This window comes from Mixophyes fleayi, chromosome 6, assembly GCF_038048845.1.
Source record: "Mixophyes fleayi isolate aMixFle1 chromosome 6, aMixFle1.hap1, whole genome shotgun sequence".
Lineage (NCBI taxonomy): Eukaryota > Metazoa > Chordata > Amphibia > Anura > Limnodynastidae > Mixophyes > Mixophyes fleayi.
Window position 1 is genome coordinate 83,229,823 of NC_134407.1, and position 18,773 is coordinate 83,248,595.

Here is an 18,773-nt window from a genome sequence, read left to right on the forward strand (position 1 = left end):
GCAGGTGGACCTCTCTCTTCTCCGGCAAGACGTGCAAAAAATCAGGGAGAGAGTGGGTGAAGTGGAGACACGTGTGTCTACATTGGAGGACACTTCTGCACCAGTTGCGGGCCGGTTGGAGAGTCTGGAGTCGCAAGCCTCTCTGTTTAAACAAAAGCTTACGGATATGGAGGGGCGTTTGCTTCGCAGCAACATTCGGTTGGTTGGATTGCCCGAGAAGGCAGAAGGTGTCTCCCCAGAATCCTTCTTGGAAAAATGGTTAATCCAATTGTTTGGTACAGATTCATTTACAGCCCAATTCGCAGTGGAGCGGGCCCACCGTATTCTGACTCAAGCACCCCCTCCTGGAGCCCCCCCACGCACCTTCATAGCCAAATTGTTGCACTATCGTGACCGAGATACCATTCTACGCTTGGCTAGGCAGAAAGGTTCAGTGGAATACAATGGTCAGCGAGTAGCAATGTATCCTGATTTCGCTCTGGATGTACAAAAGAACAGGGCTCAATTCATTCCAGTGAAGAGAAGATTGAGAGATTTACAGATCCCATATGCCATGATTTTCCCTGCCCGGTTTAGAGTGGTTTCGGGGGGCGATACATCCTTTTTTGATACTCCCCGAGACGCTGCAATTTGGTTGGACCGCCTAGCTGCTGCTGGACGCTGATGCTGGATGAGTACTTTTTTATGTCTCTCCTGATAGTCCTTTGGACATTGCTGATTTGTCATTGATATTATGCATGGTATTTGCTATACATAATTTAATTTCTCTTCTGTGGTAGAAAAAAAAAAAAAAGTATTTTGCTCAGGTGGGGTCTGTGATTTTCAAACTAATATTGAAAGGTCCACTGTAAAAAAAAAAAAAAAAAATATGTAATGGGCTGGAGAGCCCATGGCTTTAAGGCCATTCTTTACCTCTCTTGTCTCAATTCGCCCCTTTTCCTTCCTTCCTTTTCCTTCCTCTATCTTCTGGTATTTTGCGGGTTGGCGGGTGACCTTTTTTGGTAGTGTGCTGGCCTGCTGAATATCTTAAGGTAATTTTAGTTAGGGTTTAAGGTATACTTAAGTTGGGTGGAGTATACAGGGTGGGGGTATGGGTTTAGTATTAAAGTTATTTAAGTTGTGGGTAGTTTTAATGTTATCGCAAATATATAGACAAGGATTATATGTGCTTATAAGTATGTCAATGTATGCTCTGCAGGGGTGTGGGATGCGGGGTAGTGAGATAAGAGGGACTACTATTATATGTATTCTGGTACATCTGATAAGGAGCTGAAAATTCTCTCCTGGAATGTGCGGGGCCTAAATAATGCTGTGAAACGTTCTCTTGTACTAAGACAAATTAGAAAAAATGATCCTGATATTGTTTGTCTATTGGAGACTCACTTACACGGTGATAGAATACTCGCCCTTAAAAAAGCATGGGTAGGTAGGGCATACCACTCTACGTACACGACTAATTCTCGAGGGGTCTCTATATTGGTACATAAACGTCTCTGCTTTTCCTTGGAAAAAATTCAAGTGGAAGCAGGGGGAAGGTATATACTGATGAAGGCTGTCATTAATTGGGTTCCGGTGATTCTGTTAGCTGTATATATACCCCCACCGTATAATGGTGAGGTGTTAAGGAAATGTGGAGAATTCATGGCATTGTTCCCAGATGTTCCAGACATTTGTATAGGGGATTTTAATAATGGGATAAATGGAGAGGTGGACAGATGGCGAGAGAAAAATGCTGTAGTTGGCAACTTTAAGTCGGCTTTTTCTGCTCTGGTTGAGGAAATGGGGTTAGTAGATGTATGGCGTTTGAGGCACTCAGAATTTTCCTGCTTTTCTACATCACATAATGCATTTTCAAGAATTGATCTGGCTCTGCTGTCACACTCTCTGGTACCGCTGGTGAGGAGCGTGGAATATAGGGCTAGGGGAATCTCTGACCACTCGCCCCTCTGCCTATCTATTTATTTTGCAATTGATAGAGGCCAATCCTTTTGGAAATTAAATCCCTTCTGGCTCTCCTTGATGGGTACAGGAGCGACCTTGGTGACACAGTGGGAAGGCTTCTTTGAAGATAATCTGGTAACAGCAAGGCCACCTATAGTTTGGGACGCTTTTAAGGCTTTCCTAAGGGGGACATTAATTGCTGGCATAGCTGAAATTAAAAAGTCGTCCAGACAAAAAGAACAGATATTAGAGAAAAAGTGTAAATCCTTAGAAGCACAATACATTGCGGACAAAACTGAGGTTGCAAGGGGAACATGGCAGTTGGCCCAGAGAGAGTGGGTAGAGTATGTATTTGAGAAATGCAAACGTAAATTTCTGTTTTCTAAGCATGTACGATATGCAGAGGACGATAGAAATGGTAGCTTCCTGGCTTATCTGACAAGGGCGGAGAGGGCAGATGCAGCAGTACCGGTTATCTGTGATGACAGTGGGGTTAAGAAGTATCTGGTGCCTGATATTGTTGAGGTATTTCATAAATATTACACGAATACATATAAGTCACAGGTCAGATATGACATGGATACGTTACAGCAGTATTTGATTGGTATCTCCCTTCCTGTCCTCTCTGATGATAGCAGGGAGTTTTTGGACTCACCCTTTACTCTTGAAGAGATTGATATATGTCATTCCCTAATGGTAAAGCCCCTGGAGTAGATGGAATCCCAATTGAATTATATAAAAAACACCGGCCCTTTTTTGTGTCTAGGTTGTTGGATACATTCTGCGAGCTGGGTGAGATTGGCGCTCTTTCCCCTTCAATGGCAGAGGCAATAGTGGTGGTGCTGCCTAAGTCAGGGAAAGATTTGTTGTACCCTGAGTCCTACCGCCCGATTTCACTTTTGTCAAATGATGTTAAGATTCTAGCAAAATTACTGGCTTTGAGGTTAAGTAGAGTGGTGCTGGAATTAATTCATCCGGATCAGACGGGATTTATGCCGGGCAAGTCCACGTCTATCAATCTTAGAAGGCTGTATACTCTCCTGCAGGTGCGGTCACCCTCTTCTGAGAGCGAAGTTGTGGTGTCCTTGGATGCAGCCAAGGCGTTTGACTCGGTGGAGTGGCCATACCTGTGGGAGGTATTGTCCCGATTTGGAGTGGGCCCGGAATTTATAAAATGGGTTAAACTTTTGTATTTACATCCAGTGGCGCGGGTCTGTGTGAATGGGCATCTTTCTCAACAATTTCAATTAGAGCGGGGTACTAGACAGGGATGCCCGTTGTCTCCGGCCCTGTTTGCATTAGCAATAGAGCCGCTGGCCTGTAAGATCCGACATGATAGAGAAATTGTGGGACTTAGATCAGAGCACAGAGAGGATAAGGTGGCATTATATGCAGATGATATGCTGTTGTTCCTTTCAGATCACGACACTTCCCTAAAACATTTGCTGCGGGTGGTTGATGGATTCGGGTTTTTTTCCGGCCTAAAAATTAATTGGGATAAATCTAGCGTGTTCCCTCTGGGATGGGAGTGTCCCGTGACAATGCCAGAAGGCTTACAGTTAAAATGGGCATCGAAATTCAAATACTTGGGAATATGGATCTCTAATACCCCCGCTGAATATGTAGAACTTAATTTGCGGCCCCAGATCAAATACATTAAAGAAAAAACTCATGTATGGAAGAAGCTCCCACTTTCTGTCTCCGGTAGGATAAATTTAATTAAGATGATGGTGCAGCCAAAGTTTTTATATATACTCCAGCAGTCACCTGTATATATTCCACCCTCCATTTTCCGATGCATTGATAGCTATTTGATTTCATTGGTTTGGGGAGGGGGAAGGGCTAAGGTCAAGCTCAGCTCGCTGTATAGATCCAGATCTTCTGGTGGATTTGCACTTCCTAACTTGAAATTATATTATTTTGCCTCTCAATTGGTCCACCTTAAGGCATGGGTTTCGGACCCCGATTACCATGAGCTACATTGGGTGTTTGTACACCAATTTAATTCTAATCATACTCCCTTACAGTCCCTGCTGGCGGGGCGGCTTGGTATGCAGGCTCCTCCGCTCCTGATTCAGGCAGTTAAGATTTGGACAATCTGTAATAAAATAATGAAACAAACTGACATTGATCCATATACTCCTATCTGGGGGGCAAAGAAATTTAAGAAGTTGAATACAGTGAAGAGGGCCAGGGAGTGGTCTCGGTTGGGTGTGGTGTCGGTAGGTCAGCTTTATGATACAAATGTATTTAAATCCTTCGAACAGTTGGTTGGGAAATTCTCTGTACCCAGAACAATGTTTTATTCTTACCTTCAGTTACGACACGCCCTAGACACACAATTTAAAGGGGAGACTTTGGTGTTTGGGGTGGATCCACTGAGGAAACAATTACAGGCCTTGGGTTATAGAGGTCTGATCTCTCGAATGTATTCATGTCTTCTGTATAAATCCACTGCAGATGATTTGGATGGTTTGAGGAATCAGTGGGAAATAGATATTGGCCCTTTATCAGAAAAGGAGTGGGAAATGGTTATAGACAGTACTAAAGGTTATACTTCATCATTAAAATTTCAACAAATACAGGTGTTTATCTTACACAGGGCCTACTTTACCCCTATTAGATTGGCAAAATTTCGCCCGGATGCTACCCCTAACTGTCCGAAATGCAATTCGATCAATGCTAACTTTTGGCACCTTCCATGGGAGTGTTCATGTATACAAATCTTCTGGCGAAGGATCAGGAGATGTATTCAGGTTACTGGAATTGAAGTGTCTCTTAGTTCACCGGCCACTTGTCTCTTTGGGCTCCGATTGAAGGGGAAAGTTAATAAACTGACAAAAATGTACATTTCACAGTTATTGATGTTGGCTAAGGTCTGTATAGCGAGGCTGTGGTTGGCCCCGACGAGTCCCACGGTTAAAAATTGGAAGGCACTGGTCAATACCACCATAAGGCACGAGAGATTTGTTTATACTAGCAGACAGGCTCTGAAGGAATTTGAGAATATATGGTACAGATGGTTAGAGTCTCCATTCTATCCTATGTCATCTAGTACAGATGCTCTATCTACTTAAATGTATGGCTACCGCAGTTCTTATAATAAGTATCTGAGTCCATGTAATAAACCCTGCATGTGTAACATACTTATGTATAAGCATTTACGATGTATGATCCTGAATGAATATAGCACATTTATTATTATTATGCTTTAATGTAATCTTGTAAATTCCGTCATTTAATTCTGATATGTATGCGATTGTTTTTCTTTTCTTTTTGTTGTTTAGTATGTTTATATCTTAAAAAATTTCAATAAAAATACTGGATTTAAAAAAAAAAAAGTGTACTATTTACAAATGTAAGTGTGTATGTGTGTTGTGTTCCCGTGCGATTGCATTATTAACCCTGTTATGACGTAGTGTACTAATCGCAATCGCACGGAAAACCATTACAATTGATATTTGTTCATTTAGAACGACTTCATCCAATTATTTGACTTCCACAAATAGCTGTCATGGCTTTAGTGCTCTTGCAACTGATTGTTTCACAGACAATTGTTGTTTAAAACTATGCTTAGTCTTCTAGGTCCACTTCTGTATGGGAGTTTCACCCCTGGCAGCACCACCTGTAGCGCGCAAGGATTCTACTTGGGAATCATGAATTGCATTAGGGGAGTCAGTTTGCATTGCAAATTGGATGCTGGACTATGTACTAATAATGTGGAGGTTGATTATGAAGATGTTGATGGTAAAGATTGCTTGAGGTATCTATCTGTACTGCTGGTAGCTGATCCTGGACTGCTTGTTATTATACATGATTCTACTGCTTTTGGTATACTGGTGTGACAGGGAGGAGGTGCCTAGATGGTCAAATAGAGGCCCCACCTCTACTTATTGTGGTGTCATGAAGGTTACATATGCCTTGAGAAATGTTGTCTGGATTGAGGTAAAAATATTTCCACACACAAGAGGTGGATTTATTTGTCTTTTACCCAGGCATAACAATGTGCTTATCATGGGCATGAAGTGGTAGCTTTACATGGACACTATCATTATCTTGCACATTAGTAACTTCCAAAGTAGCATCCTGAATTTCTACGTCAAAATAATCAATACTACTCATCCTCACATTTCCAAATGGTTGAGAAATTTTGGAAGTGGGCTGCTCTATAATTAGTGTCAGAAACTCACACGTAACACTCATCATCATCATTTATTTATATAGCGCCAACATATTCCGTAGCGCTTTACAATTGGGGACAAACATAATAAACTAATAAACAAACTGGATAAAACAGACAAAGAGGTGAGAAGGCCCTGCTCGCAAGCTTACAATCTATGGGGATCTCATGGACACCCTTTGACTTTCCTTGGAACACCCATTTTGTTCTTCTGCCTCAGTGTTCTTTTCATGCACTGTTCTGAAGGTGACAGACCTACACTCACAGCGAGAAGGTGGTGCCTGGGAATTTACAGAAGATGCATGACCATGTTGGGCACTCGCTCTTTCAATGGGCATTCTAGTACGAGTAACTGCAGTTGCAGAATCACTGGTAGAAAATTGTCCAAGGCCCTTTTTTCTTTTTTGTTTCTTTTTACACCCTTCTCTTGCCACTTCTGTTGGTGTATGGAAAGGTAGCTATTTTCCTTTTTTTTTAAACAAGTCACTCATCAGTAACTTTTCTCTTAATACTTACATCAATAGCTGACTTTCCTTTGAGACTGACACAGATTATTTGGATTTGGAGTGCCTTTTCTTACCCTTTCTTCCCACAATTTTATAGTAGTAGAGGTTAAAAAGTACTAGTACTGGAATGCTCCTGATCTATAGACTGATTCATGATTGACAACAAAAGTGAAGCTACTTGATGTTGAAGTTGGAGCTACTTGTAGCTGCTACCACACCAGATAAATGCTTATTGAAATAGGCAAAGGAGGGGCTGTTACCTTAAAATTCAGACACATAGCGCAGTATGGTTGTTTAAGGGCAGAGCCAGGGCCTGATTAAGGGTTCTGGCCGCCCTAGGCTAATACGGCCGCAGCGCCCCCCCCCCCCCCCTCCTCCGAATATATAGGTGTATAGGAACACTCCTGAATATGAATGTTCAGGTGTATTCTCCAGCATTCAAATTTAGACAGATTGTGCCATTGTCTCTTACCTGTCCTTGCTCTTCTCTCTTGCAACTTTGTTATCCTCTCGTTGGCTTCTGGAAAGTTGGCGTCCTTTTTTGAAAATGCAAAAATGTATTATAATGCAAACCCTGAATGATTAGGCCCTTTAGTTAAAACAAAACACTCCATTATGGCCAGCTAAAAGTACCCCATTGGACAGGCATATATAAGCAATATCTGAATATTTGTTGTCAATCAAATACAAACCTCTACCAGCCCCATCTCACTAATATTTAGTATTCTAGTGATTGCTGAGACCACCCATGTGACCACCACACAATCATGAGATTCTGCCCCCCAAAGCTGCTCTATTTTTTAAAAAGCCCCTGCAGCCATTTTCCTTAACCCCAACCCCCCCGCACAGCCATTTTCCTTAACCCCTGCTGCAGCCATTTTCTTTACCTCCCACCCTGCATCCATCCCCCTTGCAGCTATTTTCCTTACCTCCACTCTGCTAGCTAGCTATCCCCCCCGTCACATCAAAACTCCCCCAGTCACATATATCAGCCCCCCTCCTCTGCCCTCCTTCATACATATCAACCTCTCTACCTCCCTATAGATTTTCATGGCAGCCCCCCCCTCCCACCCTATAGATTTGTATGACAGTCCCCCTCTCCCTCCCTATACATATGCATGACAGTCCCCCCTCTCCCTCCCTATAGATATGCAGGGTAGTCCCCCCCCCTCCCTATAGATATGCAGGGTAGTTCCCCCCTCCCTATAGATATGCAGGGTAGTTCTCCCCCCTTCCTATAGATATGCAGGGCAGTTCCCCCTCCCTATAGATAGGCAGGGCAGTTCTCCCCCTCCCTATAGATATGCAGGGCAGTTCCTCCCCCTCCCTATAGATATGCAGGGCAGTTCTCCCCCCTCCCTATAGATATGCAGGGCAGTTCCTCCCCCTCCCTATAGATATGCAGGGCAGTTCCCCCCCCTGCTTCCTGTCTGCTGCACAGCAACAGGCAGCCTGGCGATTGGCTGTGTTTGCTAACCACTGACAACCAATGCTTTTGATCGTCGAGCCCTCCACCCCCCGCGGCGATCCCCCCCCTGCGGCGATCCCCAGCGGCGACCCCCCCTCCCCCACCCCGAAAAAAAAAATGAATGAAAAAAAAAAAAAAAATGAAAAAAAAAAAAAAATGAAAAAAAAAAAAATGAAAAAAAATAAAAAATACCCACAGTGCAGCGCCCCCCGGGACCCAGCGCCCCAGGCTGCAGCCTGGTCAGCCTAGTGGTTGATCAGGCCCTGGGCAAAGCCCAAACAGCAGTACTATACAAGGTAGCGGTTGTGTACCCTGTGTGGTGAGTGACATGATCTCTTTGGTGCCCTTGGAGAGGATATCCAGTTATTGATAACCTTTTATGCTAGTAATTCCCCTCTCCCAAGTGGTGGAGTCATGGGGACAGTTTGTCTGATACCCCCACCAATGCCGCAACTAACTGCCTGGTGCATGGCATAGATGGACTCAATAGCAGAATTTGGGGGGTGGCCCAGTGATACTGGACCACCCGTCTGAGACTCCTGTTTTCTCTCCTGAGCATGCACAGGGACCACATCCCCCTGTATTGACCATAGTTCACTGACCTGGTGAGGTTTAGCGGTAAACTGTGAGTATTGAATGGTTGTTGTTGTTGGAGCTGAACGGATGGCTGCCACACCTTACCAATCAGGTTGATCTATTACATTTAGATGTCTGTAGTTCTGTTATTTTGCCCCATGAGCTTGCAATCTAATATAGTTTGCGGACATCTGCAACACAAATTGAGATTCAATTGTTCAGTCTTAGATCTATGAGGAATCTTACCCCTATGCTGCTTAACGCATGGCCATTCAATCTGAACTCAAAAGGAAATGGTAATACATAATCCACCACCACTTCCCAATAAGTCAGTGACCCTACGTAAGTGCTAATGGGGGCCATTGCCCTGATTTTAATTATGTAGGCCAGATTAAGCAACAGAAATCAAGAGGATTTAACCACTTGGAATATAATAAAAAGTCTATATTAAACTAGTTTATATTTACCTTTCAAAGAATCTACTTCATTAGCTCATTCAAAAAAAAATTATTGTCAGTACCTGCTGGAAATTGAATCATACAGATGGTTTGAGTACAAGACCCATACAAACACTGTGTGCCCCAGAGACACCTCTATTTCTAAATAAATAATAAGTACTCTGTTGACAGTATGTGCACAGGTCAATGGTTTCATAAATAAGTGAGGAGTGTTTTATTTACTCAGATTCTCATGTGTGTTATAACAAAGCCAAGTGTCTTCATGTATATCATCATTAGCTGATTAATTTGTTGTCAGAGGAAATAGCGGCAAGTGTAGACTGCCAGATTAACCCTTTCACCAGATTGCATGCATATTCTGTTTTTATTTGGGAGAGAACATAGAACAAAGATAGCGCACTGTATTAATGCCCACCATTGAGTGGAATCACTGACAAATACTGATTCCTTTTTGCTTATTACATAATATACAAGGTATAATGTAATAAACTAATAAAAAGCCAGCGTAGAACCAGATGACAGGTTTTCTTAATGAACTTTTCCCTTTTATGGAGCCAGGTCAACAAAACAAAAGTGGTCTTAATATAAATGTATTCCCTGACTGCTCGTTCCATTCATCCCACTTCAAAAGTCCTTGTCAGGATCCCTAGCATGAAACCCACAGAGAGAAATGCAAAATGAAATGAAGTGGATTATTAGGCACGGAACATACAGGTTGGATTGAGATGAAGCAGATAAACACAAGTACTAGATGTTGGATGACAGGATTGCCAGATAGAGCTGAGGACTTCGGACCAGTAAGATGATCAGCTGGCAGTGAAAGACTGAATGTTCAATTTAAGTAAGGAACTTTGGAGCTGGGACCCAGGTGATGTACTAGTCTGCAGGCACAGGGTTACACAGAGGACCAGGTAAGCAGACAGCTGGCAGGCTCGAACAGAGAAGGTGTAACAGTCTGCAGGCAGGAGTACACAGAGGTCCGGGTAAGCTGACAGCCAGGAGACTGGATCAGAGGAGGTGTAATGGTCTACAAGCAGGAGTACATGGAGATCCAGGTATGCTGGGAAGCAAGGAGATTGGAACAGCAGAGGTGTAACGGTCTGCGGCAGGGATACACAGTCATCCAGGTATGTTTGGAAGCAAGGTGACTAGAACAGCAGAGGTGTAACTGTAGGAGGACCAGACAAGAGGAGGGTGAAACAAGTCAGGGGTCAGAAGCCAGAAGGTCCACAATGATTCCAGGGAGAAAGCAGGAGAAAAGTCAAAGTGAAGCCAGGGTCAGGGTCATAAGATGCGATGCAAACAGAATGACAAGCAGGAGTCAGTACCAGGAAGTCAGTCAGGATCAAAACACAGGCATACTCTGAGAGACCATCAGCAGCAAAGACCATTGATGAACTGGCCAAGACTGCTGGGAGAGGCAATCGTTTAAATGCCAAATACAAATGAAAAGCATCCAGGAGTAATGAGCTTAACTTCTGCAAGTAGAATAGTCCAAGTACAACAGCAGCCCCTTTGATGGTACAGAGGTACTGCAGGTGTCAGGTTCATATAATGGCAGAGTTCCTTGCAGGCAGGAGTTGCAGAAGGCAAAAGCAGCATCTCCATAGAGCAGTGGTCAGGGAACAGGGGTAAATTACCCCAAATGGGGTAAAAATGAAATTCCTGGGGGTAATGCTGATGATTCACATGCTGTCAGGTGGATTGTAGACCCCTTTAAATGTGAAATTGCTGTTGTACCAGAAGACCCTCAAGGTTTGGCAGAGGCACTTCTTGAGCTTCGATGCAATAATGAAGCACGTATTGCATTTGAAAACAAAGCAGATCTGTCATATTTTTGGATGTCAACAGCTACAAAGGCATTCAAAATTGCACATGAGGAGGCAGTCAAAAAGTTGCTGCCTTTTGCAACAACCTACCTTTGCGAACAAGGATTTTCCACTCTAAGGAACATAAAAACAAAGTGGAGAAATCGATTGAACGCTGAAGACTGCATCCAAATTGCTCTGACATCAAAATGCCCCAATATTGATGCTCTCGTATCAAAAATGAAGAAACATCATTTTTCCAAAACCTGAAGTTTTGAAGTTGAAGCTTTCAAAGAAATTTTGAATAGATTCAATAAAATTTTGAATTCCAATAATTAACAATATATGATTTCCTTACTTTCAAATCAAGGGGGTAACGTCGGCGTATCTAAATATATTTGGGGGTAAAAGGTAAAAAAGTTCCCTGACCCCTGCCATAGAGGGTGCTGCAATGCAGCCAGAGGCAAATTGTGAGAGTTCTGGATTCCCAGCTGAAAAGGTTATCATTCTGTTAATACTGATGGACTTTCAAATTGAGTACATTCCAACTTTCCTGAAAAAAGTGCCCAAAATAGTATTCCACATCAAGTCACGTGCCTATAACCCCATCTGATGAGGCTATGTTCATAATGCATGCAAGAAATTGGGACTGCCTGGAAGTGACAGAGAACAAGTCCTTTTTTTGTGGTAGGGATTCTGGGACTTTCCTAAAAGGAAAGGGCCCCATTCCTCCACATCCCCCAGAAGATAAAACACCCAAGAAAAGGACAAGGGACATCAGACCCTTCTTCACCAAAGCTAGGGAGAGCCCTTTGATATCCTCGACCTCCGGAACCTAAAGGCCCCTTAGGAGGCAAGGGTTTTCAGTCCCATCTCTGCCACAAGACTTAGGCAGACCCCTTTCACTCCGTGGTAAGCCTAAACTTTCCCAGGGGAACTGGCTCTTCAGCTCCCACTGGAAGAAGGAAGCCTACACAAACTTGTGGAGAGACTCGCCCATATAAAGGTCTACACCAAAACCCCTTCCAAAAAACGCACACATAAAACATAGAAAAAGTACATAGTGCCAATTAAGTCCTAGGGGTAAATGCATCGTACCCCGGTTTTTACAACTCGCGTTAGATCGGCGTCTTCGCAGCTTAAATTTAAAGCAGCGCTGCCTTGTAAAGGGAAACTTCCCTTGCAGCATGCCTCCTGACCACTACTTTTGTGGTCCTCGAATAATGGCATGGTAAAATTTTAGCCCCAAACCATGACACTTTTTCTTTTTTGCTTTAACTTTTATTACATTAAGGATTTGGAATCCTCTAAAATGCTGTTTTGCTGATATACTGATACCATGTACAGGAAAGTGATTTACTGCTCCCAGCCATACCTACGAATAATGTTTTTATGCAAATAAAACAGGAGCCTGAAGGTGATTCACATGCAAATCATCTCCAAGAACTCCTTGCCTAAAGATTTCACAGCTGTAAAAAAGCATTGTGCAACTATTAAAGACAGTAAAGGGCCTCTGAGATTAAAATACAAGTTGATTCAAACACGACCTTCCTTTTTATATATACAGTATAATTGCACTGGAACTGAAATCCTGAACTTTGGCTTCCAGTTCTTTTTTTTAAAAAAGAAGACTAGCGGGGAGTTTTGATAAAAAAAAAAAATCCTTAAATCCATATATAGGTATTTTCTCCTATTGATAAACAGACCACTTAAAGAGATATGTAGAAAAAAAACGTTCCAGATATAAATTAAAAAGATAAATTAGGGATTCACTATGAGATGGGGTGATGGATGGACACTGGTAATCGCAAGTTCAAACACGTCTTCTAAATGTCAGTTATAAAATCTTACTTCCCAACTTTAGTCCTCCGGGTCTAGGAGAATTACCTGAAGTGTTGGAGTCTCATGGACATTCAAGGAGAGTAGCCAAATATGCATAAAATGAAATAGCAAACTTGCAAAGTTTATTATACACATATTTCCTTTTGTACTCCTGCATTTTGGTTTGGATTTTACCTGGAATATTAGCTTGTTTTGTTTACTTGAAGTTGAGCTTTGATCACTATACACTTTACAATGAGTAGACCTAGTCTGTGTGAGCCCATGTCAAGAATCTGCAGACTCTGCAAAAGGCCTTATTCTGAACCCTTACAGAAAAGTAAAAAAGGGTATTTTAAGTTAGAATTGTATTGCATTCTTCACATAGTCACCTGTTTTCTTAAGAGAAAAAAATCATGCAGACGTTTCAGTATTGAGGGCCTCTCGTGTACTGTAATTTATAAGTCCAGGCTGCTCCAGAAGGCCATTATATGTTTTATTTCAAATAATACCATAGCAGTCTCAAGTGTCTTGCTAGCTGTTCTGTGGGTCTATTTTTCATACCATATCTTCATATTTTTATTACAGCTGGCAGCTAAGATCATACACAATTTTTTTTGTGTGCAAGATAAGTGATTACTCCCTCATATGCATACCTCCCAACAATTTTCCATGAAAAAATAGGAGCATGCTTGTCATGAACATCACTTTGGGTGTGTGGTCTGTCATATTGGAATTGAGGTGCAGAGCTGACCCCAGCCCCTTACCCCTTTACTAAAACACCCCTTCAAAGCCGTGTGAACCTGCCGCTAATACACATGGCACTGAAGGGCCATCACTTAGTGGGGCATACATCCCAACTGTCCCCGAATTGGGGCAAAAGTCTTTTTAAGCTGGACAGCAGTATAGTCCTCTCAAATTGGATCTGTCCCACCAGAACAAACTGCTTTCTTCTACTTGATCTTGCAGCTTTGACAATCTGCTGCCAGAGCCGTAACTAGGGTGGTGCGGGCGGTGCTGTCGCCCAGGGCGCAAGCCCGAGGGGGGCGCAGCAGCCGCCCGCTACCTTCCCCTCTGGCACAGAGTAAAAAAAAAAAGAAAACATTTTTAAAAAAAAATAAAAAAAATTGTGTCCCCTCCCCCGACTCGCGGCACCCCCCCTCCCCCCGCGACTCGTGCGGGGGGGGGGGGGGTGCCGCGAGTCGGGGGAGTGGGGGGTCGGATGCCGCGAGAGGGGGGAGGGGCTAGTGTGGTGGCTGGCTGACGTGCACTCGCAATGTGTTGAGTGCGGCGCAGAGTGAATTCCTGCAGGCTGATGAGGTGAGTGTTTTTGATTGTCTTTATTTTTAGAGTCTTTATTCTGTTCGGGGGATAGGGACAGGTACTGGAGTAGGAGGAATAAGTAAAGAAGACTTCACAGCGGGGAATAAGTGAACATGTGTACAGGGGAAGGGGGGGGGTGTAGCTTCTTTTAGTTATCTCCAACCTCTGGGCTCTCTGCAATGGGCACAAACCTATCCAGAGATCAACTTTGTATTGTATTGCATGGCAAAAAAATAAATAACTAAAAACACGCAAGAGAAAACAGAAGTATCAAACAAGATATTTAGCAAATGTTGCTTAGATATACAGTCCAATGAGTTAACATTTAAATCCACTTTCCATCAAACAATTTACTGAAACATCAGCTATCGTAAAAATTTGTGCTCTACATTTCAAATAAAATGGATGCAGAGTTATTTTACTTCAAGGCAATAGCAAGACATTTGTGAGTGAACATGGCTGCTGTGGGGGGAGGGGCTGAGTGAGTGAACATGGGGGGGGGGCTGAGTGAGTGAACATGGCTGTGGGGGGGGGCTGAGTGAGTGAACATTGCTGTGGGGGGGGGGCTGAGTGAGTGAACATGGCTGCTGGGGGGGGCTGAGTGAGTGAAGATGGCTGCTGGGGGGGAGGGGGCTGAGTGAGTGAACATGGCTGCTGGGGGGGGGCTGAGTGAGTGAACATGGCTGCTGGGGGGGGCTGAGTGAGTGAACATGGCTGCTGTGAGGGGGAGCTGAGTGAGTGAACATGGCGGCTGGGGGGGGGCTGAGTGAGTGACCATGGCTGCAGGGGGGGGGGGAGTGAAAGTTTGTTAATATAGTGTGTGTGGCTGCAGTATTTTAATTAGGCGTGTGAGGGAAAGGAGGATCTTAATATAGTGTGGAAGGTGGGCTATTTAATGGTGGAGTGAAGGTGGGGGCTAATTATTTAAGGTGAGGTGACAGAATATTTAATTTAATGCTGGGGTGGTTTGGGGCTATTATTTGAACATGGGGCTGATTTTGGAGAGGAGGGCTATTTATTAAATGTGAATATGAATTATTCATTGCCGGGGATGGTTGTGGAAAATGGTTATATTTATTAAATGTAAATGCTATTTATTGCTGGGACTGTTTGGAGGGAGGGAAATAAGTTTTGATTAAATGGGTATACTGTCAATTTAATGTTGGGGCTGGTTGGAGGGAAATAGGTCTACTTATTAAATCTGAATATTATTGTTGGGAATGGGGGGAGGCCTAATTATAAAGCGTGAGTGCTATTGATTTAACAACGGGGCTGGTTGGAGTTTTCTAAATCTCATGTACCCATTTTTTTCAAAATAGGGATCCACAGGATCAAGACAAGAAGGAACGGAGCTAAAGAAACCAGCTGCTACATGTGATGAAAGTGACCAAGACAGGTAGGAGAGAGCAGGACAGTCTGACAACTGTCCTGAATCTGATGGGACAGCCCTGAATTTGGGTGGCTGTCTCGCTTATTCAGGATTTGGTCCGACTAAAAGGACAGTTGGGAGGTATGTCCCCGCTTCACCACGTACTGCTTGTGCAGGCAGAGCTGTGTGCAACTAACAGTAGTGCACACTGTATTGCCTGTTTATTTGTGTAAAATGATAACCATGCTACATCATAGGAGCCCCCCTGCCTTAAGTGCCCCGGGCCCCCCAAAGCCTTAATCCAGCTCTGTATGTGAGGGGCCACTGTGTGTGTATTATGTGTATGTGAGGGGCCACTGTGTGTGTGAAGGGGGAGGCCCAAACCAATATCTTCCCTAGGGCCCCATGAGGTGTAAATCTGGCTCTGATAGATATATATATCATGCATTTGCAAATATGTGTAACAGAATTCTTTCAGTAAAGTTCTAGCCACACCCCCACATTAGGTTGGCCACACCCACTTGGCAAATATCCCTCCCACTTCGAAGGGGGGCGCCGGTGCCCTGTCTCGCCCAGGGCACCGAAATGTCTAGTTACGGCACTGTCTGCTGCTGTCTACTACTTGGCTAGACTCTGGAATGTTGGGACCCTGTTTGGAAAAGGTACAGGTTTTTTTTTGCCTCCTGAAAACTAAGTCACAGCTCACTAACCCAGACATCATATCATGACTGTACCTGTGAATGTCCCACTGGTGGTCTTGTTTGATTACCATATTTGCCCCAGCTAGCTTCTCTGTATGGTCAACAGTAAACCAGAGCCGCCCTTCCCCATAATACAGTGTTTCTTAACTCAAAGAAATGGTTGGGTGCCAGACAAGCTCATAAAAATGAACAAAAGATGAACCTTATTGCACTACTTCTCTTCTGGAACGTAATCATAACGGTTGCAATGAATCATGGATATGAATCACGGATATAAATGTCAGTGTTGAAATATTACACATCAGTAGTGCAACGTCTGCTAACTTACCATTTCCTTTTGGTAGCCACACTGCTGTAATGCAGCAAAGACTACTTCCCCTCCCCATGGTATGTGGGCCCTTTACAAAGGGGTTGTATCTCTCAGACCTCAGTATAGTCATGCTGCACTAATTCCCTCATGATATGGGAGCACTCTCCAAAGGGGTCTCTCCTGACGGGCTGTTACTTCAGATCAGCTTCCACAATACAGCTACGTTGCCTCTGCAGTGACCACCCAGCACAGTATGGGGGCACTTTGCAAGGGGCTGTTTATATGGCGGCATTAATGCATTTCTCTCATTCAGATTTTTACAGTTCTCTTTACATGGGGGCTTCTTCTCTTGCAATATGCAATCTGCTCCACATGGCTCCTTACCATGCATCCACATGCAGGGTGCTGACATGCTCTCTGTTCTTTAATGCAGTTGGACTCTAGTTGTTCATGTAATAACCTCTCACCTTCAGTGTGGCAACTTGTGTTGAGGTACACCTGATGGTCTGGATCCCCCTGTCTATATGCCACTTCTGTTGAGTATTTCAATGATTGGGGCCTATGGGTCTCCTTATTGGGTCACTATATTGTGCCTTGCAGGAACTGCCAAGCCACCTCCCCTCCTCCTTTTCCTACCCCTATGGGGCTAATCTGATCTGGAATCTCGCAGGACTACCCTTGGAAGCCTCCCCCCGCCTACGTCCGGGGGAGGCTTCCAAGGTTGCCCACAATGCAACAACAGGCCCTGCCAATGACATTGGGGATAGGGTGGCCTCTCAAGTCAGTTTGCAAATTTGCACTTCACATAGTTTCCATTGAAAATAATTTGCAGAACATATATGAATTTATCCAGGAGTGTCTTGGATAAATTACACCCCCCCACACTCAACTCCATTGCTACAGCAAAACTAAATAGATAGTGCTTTGGTAACAAAATGTCAAGATAGCTTGTGTGATAGACTCGGGCCTTATATTGGGAATATTGTGCCAATCCGCTCTGTCATCAATGGACCAATTGAACAACCATGGTCCACTCTGTTATTAAATGTCGCCCGGTAGCCAAATCTGTTATTGCTGTGGTGTCCGGAGTGGGAGGATGTGGCAATTCACAGGAAGTGTGAAAGAGCTGTGCACCCTGTGGCATCAAAAAAGAGTGGTAAGGAATAAAAAGAGGAGGGTCAGGACCTTATCTAAAATCAGGAGGTGGACTCTCCCTGTTTGTTAACTATTGTTCCAGCAACTCTTCAACACAGTCTGAATGGCACCATCCCCGCAGGTGGGAGACCACTGATGTCATGCTCTACTTCCACCCCTGTTACCGCCCAAACTCTTCACACCACCAATCACAAGAGGAAAATGAGCGGGGGGTTGACCCAGAGAGGTGGCCAGGATCGGGTGTCTTGTGAGAAGGGCCAAAAAGGAGATGTCTGGAGAAGGTAACTAGTGAGCTTTGGTTCCAATCCCGTTGTCCTCACAACTTGTTACATTAACAAGAATGCATTCTGGGAGTTAAGCTATTTTACCAAGTTAATCCTAAAATTTCATGTTAATATGAAAAACAAAATGGATGGAATTCAGCTTATAAAGAAATGCCTTTGACACCACAATCTTCACACAGGACTAGATATGTTTGAACTACTGAGTTTGGTTTGAAATGTGGTTGAATTTGGCTGTAGCGTAGGCCTCAAACTTGTTAGTGGTAGATTTTTGGGCTGGTCTGATCTTGCATTGTCGCTCGAAGTTCAAATTTGCAGTTCAAATGTTGCAGCTCGCAGTTAAAAGAAAAGATGCTAAAATAATCTATAAAATGATAAAATGTTACCTGTTCAAGCATAAGTGGCTACATTTATTAGTTTTGTTTTTTTTTGAACAGCGAGTATTACTGTGTTTGAATTCAAAATTTTAGTTGGAAAACCTTCGAAAATACCATAGAATGAGCAGGAACATGTTCAAACTGTTCATGATCAACCTGTTCACTTTGCGTGAATTTAGCAAATTTTGTTTTAGTCTATCTAAAGTGTGCACTTTTTGGCGAACCAGTTCGAGAACCAATTTTAAACATAATCACAAGTCACTAAACAGGACTTTAACATCATTATGCTTGCTCAAATGCGTATTCTTACCTTGGGCTGCAGTTATGTAAATGGTCATGAATAGTGCTTGTATGAGGGCACTTCCTAAAGTGAAAAGTGGGTGTGCATTTGGGAGTCAAAAAAGCACATTTGTGGTAAATTAAATGTGCTGAGCATTTTTCTTGTTTACTTACTGTATGCGGTCACACATTTTCAAAACACATCTCTTGATATACTCTTAAA